Raw genomic sequence first — 12,118 nt, forward strand, 5'->3', positions numbered from 1 at the left:
TTATAGAATGTCTTTTTTTCCTTTGGGTAGATGCCTAGTAATGAGATTGCTGGATCAAATTGTAGTTCTACTTTTAGCTCTTTGAGGTATCTCCATATTACTTTCCACAGAGATTGCACTAGTTTGCAGTCCCACCAGCAGTGTATGAGTGTTCCTATCTCTCCACATCCATGCCGACATTTGTTGTCTTGGCACTTTTTGATAAAAGCCATTCTCACTGGAGTTAAGTGATATCTCATTGTGGTTTTGATTTGCACTTCCCTAATGATTAGAAATGTTGAGAATTTTTTCATATGTTTGTTGGCCATTAGTCTGTCTTCTTTTGAAAAGTTTCTGTTCATGTCCTTTGCCAACATTTTAATGGGGTTGTTTGATTTTTTCTTGCTGATTTTCCTGAGTTCTATATAGAGCCTCATTATCAGCCCTTTATTGGATGCTGTGTTCGCTTCCATGTATTTTTAAGTTGTCTTTTAGCCAGGACCATATTTTAAGATCCTTCCATGTTGCTGTGTATACATCTTGTCAGGCCAACTTCTGATCACACAACTCACATCTGATGATAACTTACATTTTGTTGTTTCATCCTGTCATGTAGCTTTTGACACCAAGGTGTCTGATTACCCCGATTGGATTGTAGATTTCTTTTTATTAATATTTATTTACATATTTATTTTAAATTTGAAAAATAAAAATTATATGTGTTTATCATGTACATGATGTTTTAAAATACATATACTTTGCAGAATGGCTGAATTGAACTAATTAACAAATGCAGTACTTTAACATACTTATTTTTTTGTGGTGAGAACACTTAAAATCTATTCTGTTAGCAATTTCCAAATAAACAATATACTGTTATTAACTGTAATCACCATGATGTATTAATACAACAAATCTGGAAGTTATTCCTCTTATCTAACTGAAATTTTGTATCCTTTGCCTGACAGTCTTTCCAATACCCACCCCTCTCCCAGCTCTTGGTAACTACCATTCTATTCTCTCTTTCTATGAGTTCAACATTTTTAGATTCCACATATAAGTGAGATCATGGGGCATTTGTCTTTCTGTGCCTGGCTTATTTCACTTAACATAGTGTCCTCTAGGTTCATTCACATCACTGCAAATGACAGGATTTCCTTCTTTTTAAAGGCTGAGTAGCAGTGCATTGTGTATTTTTATACCACATTTTCTTTATCCATTTATCTGTTGATGGACACTTAGGTTGATTCCATGCTTGGCTATTGTGAATAATGTTGCAGTGAATGAACGTGGGAAGTGCAGGTATCTTTTTGACATACGGATTTCATTTTCTTTGGCTATATACCCAGTAGTGGGATTACTACATCATATGGTAGATCTATTTTAATTTTTTGAGGCACTTTCATACTGTTTTCCATAATAGCTGTACTAATTTACATTTTCACCAACAGTGTACAAGGGTTCCCTTTTCTGTATGTCCTCACCAATACTTATTATCTTTCGTCTTTCTGGTAATAGCTGTTTTAACAGATAGGAGTGATATCTTATAGTGGTTTTAATTTGCATTTGCCTGATGATTAGTCATGCTGAGCATTTTTTCATATATTTGTTGGCCATTTGTATGTTGTCTTTTGAGAAATGTCTATTTGTGTCCTTTGCCCATTTTTAAATGGGTTATTTGTTTCCCTGCTATGGAGTTGTTCGAGTTCATTATATGTTTTAGATATTAACCCCTATCAGACACATGGCTTACAAATATTTTCTCCTGTTTCATAGATTGTCTCTTTACTCTGTGATTGTTTCCTTTGCTGTGCAGAATATTTTTAGTTTGATGTAATTTTTTTTATCTATTTTTACTTTTGTTGCCTGTGTAGATTGTAGCTTTACAACCCTTTTTCTATGTGTGTGTAAAGACCATGGCAAAAAGCAAGAGCACATGGTAGGTACTTACGTAATACATGTTAGTTCATTTACTCTGTACCAGAGCGTTTATTTAAGACTGTACTTTATCCACGAAGAACAATTTTAATCTGTGGCATGCTTCTGAATGCTTTAGAAAAGAGAACTGGGGGAGAAAATTCCTTTAGTGTACAATCCTTTGGCTGAGCTCAAATTTTGTTTTAGGACATTTACTTAAATGACATCTTTCCTCCTCAATGATCCACCCCGATGGTGCATCATTGCACAGGTAATAATCAACAAAGACTTTTCTTTATTTTCTTTTCCCACTCTAAGCTGCTGTTAGGTTTGTATTATAGACAAAACATCCACTATGCCTGTGTACTGTGCTATTTTGCTCCTGCCTGTCTGTGAGGTATTTTCAGTAATAACATGGGTTGTTGAATTTTACTTCCTCTGGAGTCAAGTGACTATTATACATAGGCAGAAAAGGCAAAGGAGAGAATTTAATGTAAACACTGCAGTTTCTCAAAAGAAGTCAAGTTCTTTAGAGACAGAGGAGATAGAAATGGGAAGTGCCCTTTGGTGTGAAAAGGTGAGGTGCTGAAAAACAGTGGACCTGGCAACAGGCTCCGTGTTTGCTTAGCATTTGATGAATGAAAATTCTATTTGTACTTGAGGATGATAGAATTTGAAATGGTCATATTTCAGCTTTATAATGTTCTTGAGAGTGTGTCTGCATTTTTTGTGTCTTTTTGCTTTTCCTCTTTGATGTCCAGCTGGTATTTTGAGACAAGAGTATGATTATGGAATTGGATTTGAAGAGCAGCACTAAATCATTCTCACTCGGTACTTGACCTTCATCCTAAACAGAATAGATTTCATGGGAGGAATCAGGTTGGAGAAGATATAATTTAATTCTGTCATGGGTCAAACAGAAAGGTTAAGTCCTTTAAGTTCCTCATTCTATGATACTGCTTGGTGATGTCTTTGAAAAAAAGCAATTTTTAATATTTGAATCATTTCCTCCCTGTCCCATGTTTTTTTGTTTATTTACTTTTATATGCAAGCCCATTTTAAATAAGTTTTTCTTGCTAGTATTCTTTTCTGTATTTTTTAGGAAATGGTCATTTTTTTATGAATTAAATTGAAAAATTGGACTGCTTCTATTTTGACATGCCAAGTGGCAAGTACTTAGTACTTCAGATACTTAAGGCTTGGTTTCATTTTCTGTGTATAAGATTAATTATTGGAAATTAGATGTATTTGTTTCCCTCCTCCTTTGCAACTCAAAACAGGATAATAAATGCGGATTACTGTGAGGTTTTTTTTTTTTTTGCACTTTTTTTGGGTTTTACATACCCTAATTTTAAATGCTTCCATTAAGGAAACCTCAGCATGCCTTCTTTGAGCATTCTTCTGTTGAACTCTCCCTTCAGGAGGAGTTCTCTGTTTTCACTGTGCTCAGGCTTGCCATGTCCACTATGTGGCACTGCTGTTTTTATTTTTATTTTATTTTTTTCCTCTTGGAGGAGAAATCTTGTCTCTGGTGGGTAGACTCAGAGACTCTTACTTTGGATGTTTTCCTTGCAGATGTAGTCTACACATATCTTCTCATTTCTTTAATACGTATTATTGTAGCTCTCTTTCACTTCCCATCTCCTGACAGGTTCAAAGTGGAGTGTTCCAAATCGTGCAAGGCATTCTAAATGAGATTGGCTTGCTATGATCTCCTTCCATATAAGCAGCACCTTGCACACGAATATCAGTGTGGTGCTGACCTGTTATTGCTTCTTGTTACTCCGTTCCTGACTCTGGCCTCTGACTTTGCACTCACTTTGCAAGTTCAAATTTAATCTGTTATCAGCCTTCTTCAACCCACCCAACTGTTTGTTCAAGAATGGTTCTTAGATAGTATTCTCCCAGCTTTTGTGTATTAATTCGGAATGTTCTAATGTCTGCTTCCTTCAAATGTGGCCTGACTTACTTGGTGGGTAGTCTCATTTTGAGGGAGATGGTAATGCTGGACATTATGCCCCCTTCCTATAAAACCGTATATTATCCATTGAGTCACTTGTCTTTGGGCATAGTGAACATAATGGTGTAGGCAAATTCAAGAGTGCTTAATAGCACAATTATATTAATTTTATGGATTGTTTGAGGTCACAAAAAGCCAACAAGGCCTGAGTCAATTCCAGTATATATTTCCTTATAACAAAATAATGATGAAATAACCGTGTCTGTAGCATTCCTGTGGCATGCAACTATAGATAAAGTATTTAAAAGGGTCCAATGAAGGCAGATATCAAAGGCACAGTTTTCATTTCCAGGATTGCACCATAGGTCCCCTGACCCAAATAAAACTCAGAGGCTCATGAAAGGCCAGCAATGTCAACTTATCACATAATAGCTCAGTTTTTGAAGGCAGGAACTTGATTCTCTGCTCTGTCCCCTATGGCACTTGGCACAATGCTTTGCATCTGTTGAGCATCCTTTAAAAATTCGTGAAATGAAATGATGAGTTCAGAGATTGAGCGAGCTATCTGTGTACCACAGTGTGTACCTTGCAGAGCGCATGAAGCAACTTGCTTCATGCCATCGCTGTGACTAGAAGCCAGACCCTCGCCTCCTATTCTGACGCTTATTCCACTACATTTTAGTACCACTCCTGGCTCCATCACCACCTGTAAACCATGGGTCCTCCCTAAGATTTCTCCAGAGAAGACAGTCTAGTTTGCAAAACCTTAAACATCACATACTGCCCTCAAGCAGGCTGTCATCACATGGTAGCAGGCTGTATCTCAAATTTGTGTTGAAGATACCATTTTAAAAACAGTTCAGAATATTCAGGGATTGCAGCCTTCCATCTTTTCCATTCTCTTGACTGTCACCATGACAACACATGTCACTTAAGAAGCAGTTATCAAGAGAGGTGTATTGGAGAGCTTCTTTACTTCTCCAGGGATACCATTTTTTTTTAATCTCGTGGATTTATTTTTTGCTTCTTGTGAGCTATCACTCTCCCAGTATACCTAAAAGACCCACACAGGTCCAGTCATTCCCGACGTCTTGTCATCAAGGATTCGTTCTTTGGACTGACAAATGTTTTATTGAGCTTTTACTTTATACCAGGCACCATTCTAGGTACAAAAATCTGTACCCTTGCAGATACAGATTGTATTTTGGAAGGGAGAGGCAAATACATAATCCAGACTCATTCTACCATCCCTTTTACTTTTCCTTTGCTAATCTTAAGCCTGACCTCCCACTAGAGTTAGTAGTACTGCCTATATTGAGTGTGTCTCAAGACACATGAGACCAGGTGATCCATGAAACAAAATGGAATGGCTGACACTTTAGTGTATGTGTGTGTATATAAATATGAGAAACCTATAAGCAATACAAGCCAAAACTTGATACTATGTTTAGATTAGGAAAAGAAAACTTAAAAGAACTAAAAAAATCAATTTCTCTTATTAGCCATACTTTACCTCTGGTCATCAGTTTTTCCTGTAGGAAGACACTTTCAAGACTTAGGTAAAAGTTAATGTTCCCTGCCTGCGATGCACCCTATTGAATTACATAAGGTGTTTTCTATTTGTGGTCATTCATCACATTAGGTATCTGGGACTGGGGAAGATTTAAGCTAGAGATGTGGTTGGGCCATCAGCTGGCAGATGGCAAGTAATGTCTTGAGAATGATCATGCTCTTCCCAAGGGAATGAGGGTACAGGGTGAGATGGGAAGGGGTGGCTGCAGATCCTCTGTGAATAGCCACATGTGAGGGTACAGGAAAGAGATCCCCAAAGAGACTGAGGAGTGTGTGTGGAATGGGATCGAAGTGAAGACGCTTTTGCGAGTTAACCCCATAAAATGCTGAGGGAGGAGTCCATAAAGCTGTGCACCAAATTACTCCATTGAATTTAGCAGAAATTTCCAGTGAGAGGGCCAAAAATCTATGAAATAAGCACAGCAAAATGAAAGGAATAGAGCCACAGGAAGAACGGGACAAAAAAGCATAGGAGGGAAGGGTTAGAGCCATACTTAATGCCTGGTATAACATTTCCAATGTCTGTGAATGGGATGTTTTTGTTCTTCTGAGTGATGGTTCAATGAAATCAAAGAGATGGCTCTTCACATTAGTGAGCTCTCCTTTGATGTAGCCCATTTCTGTGGGAAATCCATTTCTGAGAGGAGACTCTGTTGTGCTCTGTTGAAAATCAGCCTCCAGGAAACTCATATGGGAATTCTGAGGAGAAAGGAAAAGCTTCTAGAGAGATGTTTTGAAATCCTTTGAGCTGCATATAATCAGTGCAAACTTTACATGTATATTGACTGTACATTAGGAGCACTTTAAGCACTAAAGACCTCAAAGGCACTAGTCCATTATGAGAACAAACAGCAATTTAAAGCAATATTTTCCCAGAGAAAAGAATCAGGAGGAACAAAGATGCCAGGGTTGGGGCTTTTTTCCCCTGTTCATTTGTGAGAAAATGTACTTTTGATTGATATCTACCAAAGACTGTGTTCAGCATAGCATATTTTTGATGGTTAATGAATGAGCAGAATGGTAATTTGAAACATTTGGGTGGTGCCTCCAGGCACTTTTTCCAATACCTCTTTTATTCTTTCCAATATGTGGAACATGAAGACCGAGAATGAAAATAATTGCACTCACTCTCCTTTGCTCCCTTTCCCATGAGCCTGCGTGCTCATATTCTGTGAACCAGCAAGATCTTCTATTCTCATCAATTCTTCACTTTCATTTTTAGTAACAGGGCTGGAACTTTTTTGTGAAAGGCAAGAGTACACCATCCTGTAGAACAGTGACCCCCAACCTTTTTGGCACCAGGGACCGGTTTCATGGAAGACAGTTTTTCCACGGACGGGGCAGGGGCTGGGGGTAGAGTGGATGGCGAACGATGGGGAGTGGATGTAAATACATGTGAAACTTCACTTGCTTGCTAATCACCTCCTGCCGTGTGGCCTGGTTCCTAACAGCATGGACTGGTACCCATCTGTGGCTGGGGGTTGGGGACCACAGCTGTAGAAGACAGAACTCATGATGAATCCAGCATCTTTGTGCATCTTTTTCTTTGGAATTTTTCTGCTAGGGTGATTCGTTTATAAGAAATGTGGCATGGCTTTAGAGAAAATCTCAGTTTCTAATTCAGATCAATGTACTGAAATTAAAACATTATTTTTCCCCATTTGCACATGTCTTTCTTCTTCATGTTTGTATTTGATTTTTTCAGTCACATATTTTGCGTCGGTGGCATTTGTTAGGAAGACACCACACAGATAAGATGCTACTGAGGGCTTTTAGACCATGACAACTTAATAGTGTCTTGGTAATATGTCCAACTTATATCTACTCAGATCCATATACAGCGTAATTTCATATGGTACTTAGAAAAATAAAAACAAGAAACAACACCATTATACAACAGACCACTAATTTCAGGCTTCATTTACAAACAAGTAATACTTACTGTTAAATAAACATTAAAGAGCTTCCTATTATCCTCTATTATGGTTGAAAATATTGGTTATGTAATAATCTATAGTTAACATACTTGATTAAATTAAAGACATTTAATAAGAAGAATGTGTGATAAAATTAAGAGTATACATCATTGCTTAGCACTAAAATATATTACCTCTTTAAGATGTCACAACAGAACTTCAGATACTGTATAATTTTTCATGGACATAATTATTAAACAGCATGTCATTTTAAGTGTATTAGAACCCTTGAAAACTGCATAGTGTTCTCTTTTACTCTGGTTCCTGTTTTATTATAAGGAAACCTGAAGAATAGTGAAAATTAGTAATAAGGTAATATTTTTGGAGGTATACTGTGTGCCAGGGAGTATGCTAGAGATTTTGCATATATTATTTATAATCCTTATAGTGACACCATTGTACAGATTAGCAACCCGAGGCTCAGAGAATTTAAGTAACTTGCCAAAGAATATGTAACTCAGTGGTAGAGAAGAGATTCAAATGCAAGTTCATCTGTCTAGGGTATATATTATGTGTGCAAATATGTACGTATGCGTGAGACTGTTGCGACATGTATGTATCTCGTGTCCTTAAGAATGTAAAATTAAAATGGCAGATATATAGATGAAATGTTTATGTAGAAAAATTGTGGAAAATGTTGAGCAAAACTGTGCTCCCATTAATAATAAGGGCTAAATAAAAAGAATTAGAGTATTACAGACTATAATGTCGAGTAGGTTTGTGTGTGCACATGCATATGTGTGAAATCTCTTTGAGTTCATTATTTTAGAAACTTGAAAAAATTTAATTAAGAGCAGAAGTCACTGAATTTGACAATTGAATGTTTAATCTCCTGGCTCTACCCAGAGATGATAGAAGGACTTTTTTTTTTTTTTCTGGGAGATGGGGTGTATGGGGTGGGTGAGGAGTGGTGGGGATAAAGAAGGATTTACTTGTTCTTTTCTCACCTAACATTCTTGGCATTTGAAGTTTAGGTCAAATGATATTGCCCAAGAACCTAACCTGTCTTAAATATGTCACAGATTGTCAGCAACCATGATTCTTCATCTAGAATATCTACTTTTTTTTTCTTGGCTTGATTTGGTTTTCATAGTAGTGGAAAATCCTTTCCCACTTTTCTCTGCTGCCACTTAGGCTGGTGAACCCCCCAAATAATCCTATTGGCATCCTTGTTTAATGTTCAACTTGACTCTACTCCATATCCTGCCTGCAACTCAAACTCTACCTCCCTCCCCAATTTATGTCTTTGATACCCATGGTTCTTTGCAGATCCTTGGGAAATTAGCTATCACAACTTCAACAGAAGGCTACCTGGTCTCAAGTGGCCATCTATGCCACCAGCGCAGTTTGCTCGGAGGTGCTTTGCAATGTTATGATGTTAATTTGTTTAGGGTCTCGGGGTAGGATGATGTTTCAGGTCACCAGGTAAGGTTAATAGAATCTAACATTATCATTATCTCCATTTTCATTAACTGTTGGTTGCGAAGAGATTCTCAAATTTCTAGTCATTTTAGTGCATATTCTCTCTGTTATACAGTTAGGAAGCATTACTACTAATAGTTAACTTGACCTTACAAAGAGTTCCCAAAAAATAGACATGCACAGTTTTCGTGGATGAATGGGATTTGTTCTGTCTTTGACTGGCATAGAGTTTAGGAAAGTACATGGGCATTAGCAGGGTTGGAGTTAGAGACATAGTTAGAGAGGTGTTAGGCTGTAGGGTTACAACCTAATATAGGGTCCCTCTACTTTCTGAACTTGACCATTCATTGTTTCTATTAATTGTAGGGTGAATGGAAATTTCAGGATAGTGAGCAGTTCCACCTGGTCTCTTATTCACTAACAAAGACAATACTCACAAACTATTTGAGTAATCTTCCAAGTTCTTCCAACTTTCTCCTTGAAGGTGGGTCTTTGCAATAAATCCTAGGATCCAAGGACCTGAAATTGGTGTTCTTCCGTAGTGAGAGGGGACAGACAGGGACTGAAGGGGTCTTACAGATAGGTCTCTAGGATGTTGACCAGTCTTTTCTTCAGCAAATGAGAAAGGGTGTCCTGGATCTTTTATAGTTGTTTTGGTGTCAGAGGTATGGTCTCTTGGGAATCATTTTTAACCCTGATATAATTCAATTTCCCCTAATTTATGTGAAAATAACTTCAACCCATGAAGTCATTTTATGTTTTTTTGGTGGGGGTGGGAGGGATATCAATGTTAATGTTCTCTAATCTATAGAAGAAGAAATAAAGATAAAACATACAGGATTCCTGTACAAAGAATTTCCATCAGGGTATTTGCAAATATTTTTTTCAAAGCAATCATGCAGGTATCTCATAAGAAAGGGCACCTTGGCCTTTGGTCTTCCTTGCTTAGAATAATGGTTATAACATTACTCCCCTGTGTTCCCATATGAAGGAAAAAGCAATACAAGAATTGTCATTTGTAGATGTGCTTACCCTTGGAAGAAATGGGGGAAAAGTTTGTATGATGGGGACAGGGATGAATAGATCTGGACAGGAAGAAGCAGATGCTGCAGCCAGAGCCTGAGAGACCAAGTAGGATTGTTCCCAAGACACCTTTACATGCTTCCAGACTGTTTGCCTTCCCCTTCCAACCTTTGAGTTCTCTCATAGACATGAAATCCCAAGAAACTGCATTAGAAACATAAATAAGAAGCAAGATTCATGCAATGCCTTTGAGGTCCCTGTGTCTGCTTTTTGTTGGCTTTACTATTTGCTTTCCATTTAGCCTACTTGATTCCCTTTATATTCTGAGCACGTAGAGAAATGCATATTTTTGTAGTGGGTCTGTTCTATCTATATTTGAGTTTTCAGGAGGCCATGCCATTTAGAAAAGTTTTACTTAGTACAGGTAATAGTGAAGGAAAAAAGACAACCCAATGTTTGAAGTGGTAGCCTTGTTTCAATGACATTTAAAAGATGGATGTTCACCATCATGCATCTTTCCAAGCTATATGCTCCAGCATATCTTGAGAAGATGAATGGATCGGAAAGGCTGGTTAATACATTATCTTTGTTTTGCTGCTGGCTAACAAGGGGGAAATGTTATGACTCGGCCAATAGATTGTCCTGCTCTTGTTTTATGTTGATGTAAAGTATCCAATATGCTGAACACTGGAAATTTCCTGTGGTACTTTAGTTCCTGTAGGAAACTAAAAATAGAATGGAGAGAATGAGTGAAACGTAACCTAATATTCTCTAGTCCCTTCCCCTCTTTTCTGAATAAATAGAAATCTCTTTTTTCTAGTGCCCTAAAATGTAAAGATTTCTAATGTCTTGTTTCTTATCCTTGCATGGGGTTCTCTGGGAGCTGGAAATAGTGCGTTTATGCCTCCATTTCTGCAGTTTTCTCTCAGAGGCTATATGAGGTGGGAGTTTAGAGACTTGAAGACACAATCGATTTGCAAGAAGGAATTCTCTTACGAGGATGGGACTTGAATTATGATCATTTATATCTGGTCTAATTAAAGGGGCAGGGGGGCTTTGAAAGCTAGTCTGTCTTTTGTTTTCAGAAGCTATGAAAGAAATGAATTGCTGACAGGGTAGAACCATGGTGACAATAAAGTGATCATTTGACTATTGTGCTGTCAAAACAATTTAGAGTAAAGTTTGGGAAAATAGAAGCATATCGAAACGTTAGGACCATGTTAAGCATTCATTTCATGTCCTTGCCCAAGCTATGCTATGGTTACCTAAAACTCAGAAAGAATATATATCATTTAGGATGTAATCCTTTCAAAGTAACAATAAAACCAACCCAAACTGGCTTAGACAACAAAAGGGATATATCTACTCATGTAACTTTAGAAGGCCAAAGTTGGGCAGGCTTCAGGCGTTATTTGATCCGGAGTCATTAGGACTCTGACTTGATTGCTCATGATTCTCTTGGCCCTGCTCTCCTTGGTATTTTGGCATCATTCAGAGTCTGGCTGTCATCTTGGTAGCAAAGGGCTGCAGCACTTCTAGGCCTCCTGTCCACATGTGGCCCTGTCCAGACAAGGTGAACATGCCCTTGTTCCTTCATTCCTATAAAGGGCCTGAGATTCATTCTGATCGGTCCACTTGGGTGGCTTAGACTGGGACCCATGCTACCTCCTGGAGGTGAGGATGCACTCAGTGTTCCCAGAATCAGAGTCTCAGATGTAAATGGGGAATGTCAGAAAGAGCTGAGTGGATGCTTGGGATGCAACAAACACGTGTCCGCCATGGCACACTGCGATTAAGATCCTTTGAAGTTTCAAAGGTCAAGGAAAGAGGATTTCACATCCACTTCCTTCCCATCAGTTCCTGTTAGGACGTATTTCTGATGATTGTTAACACATCATTATCTATTCAATTCCTCAAGATACCCAGGGAAGCCAAATCCCCTACTTTACGCTAGAGTGCAGTATGGTATTTCATAGCCAATTTTACCTTTACTTTTTCCTTAACTCGTGGTGCAATTTAATCACGTTTTTCTTACTTAATAGTCACTGGAAAGCAAAAAACAGCTGGCCTACCCATTCTGTATGATATCCTAATCTGTTTTCATTGTTTTATTATTACTTTTATTAGCTTTGCCTCCTGATGTTGCAGTAAGGTAAATGCTATTGTTTTCTGTGGTTTCTGGCTTACTGATTTGAGACAGGTTTAACTGACTTATCTAAGGTCCTACTCTTGAGTTACAGGTGACAGGTGGTGAGTGGCCACAGCTCCA

This window comes from Propithecus coquereli, unplaced genomic scaffold (genome assembly GCF_000956105.1).
Source record: "Propithecus coquereli isolate 6110/MARCELLA unplaced genomic scaffold, Pcoq_1.0 Scaffold214, whole genome shotgun sequence".
Classification (NCBI taxonomy): domain Eukaryota; kingdom Metazoa; phylum Chordata; class Mammalia; order Primates; family Indriidae; genus Propithecus; species Propithecus coquereli.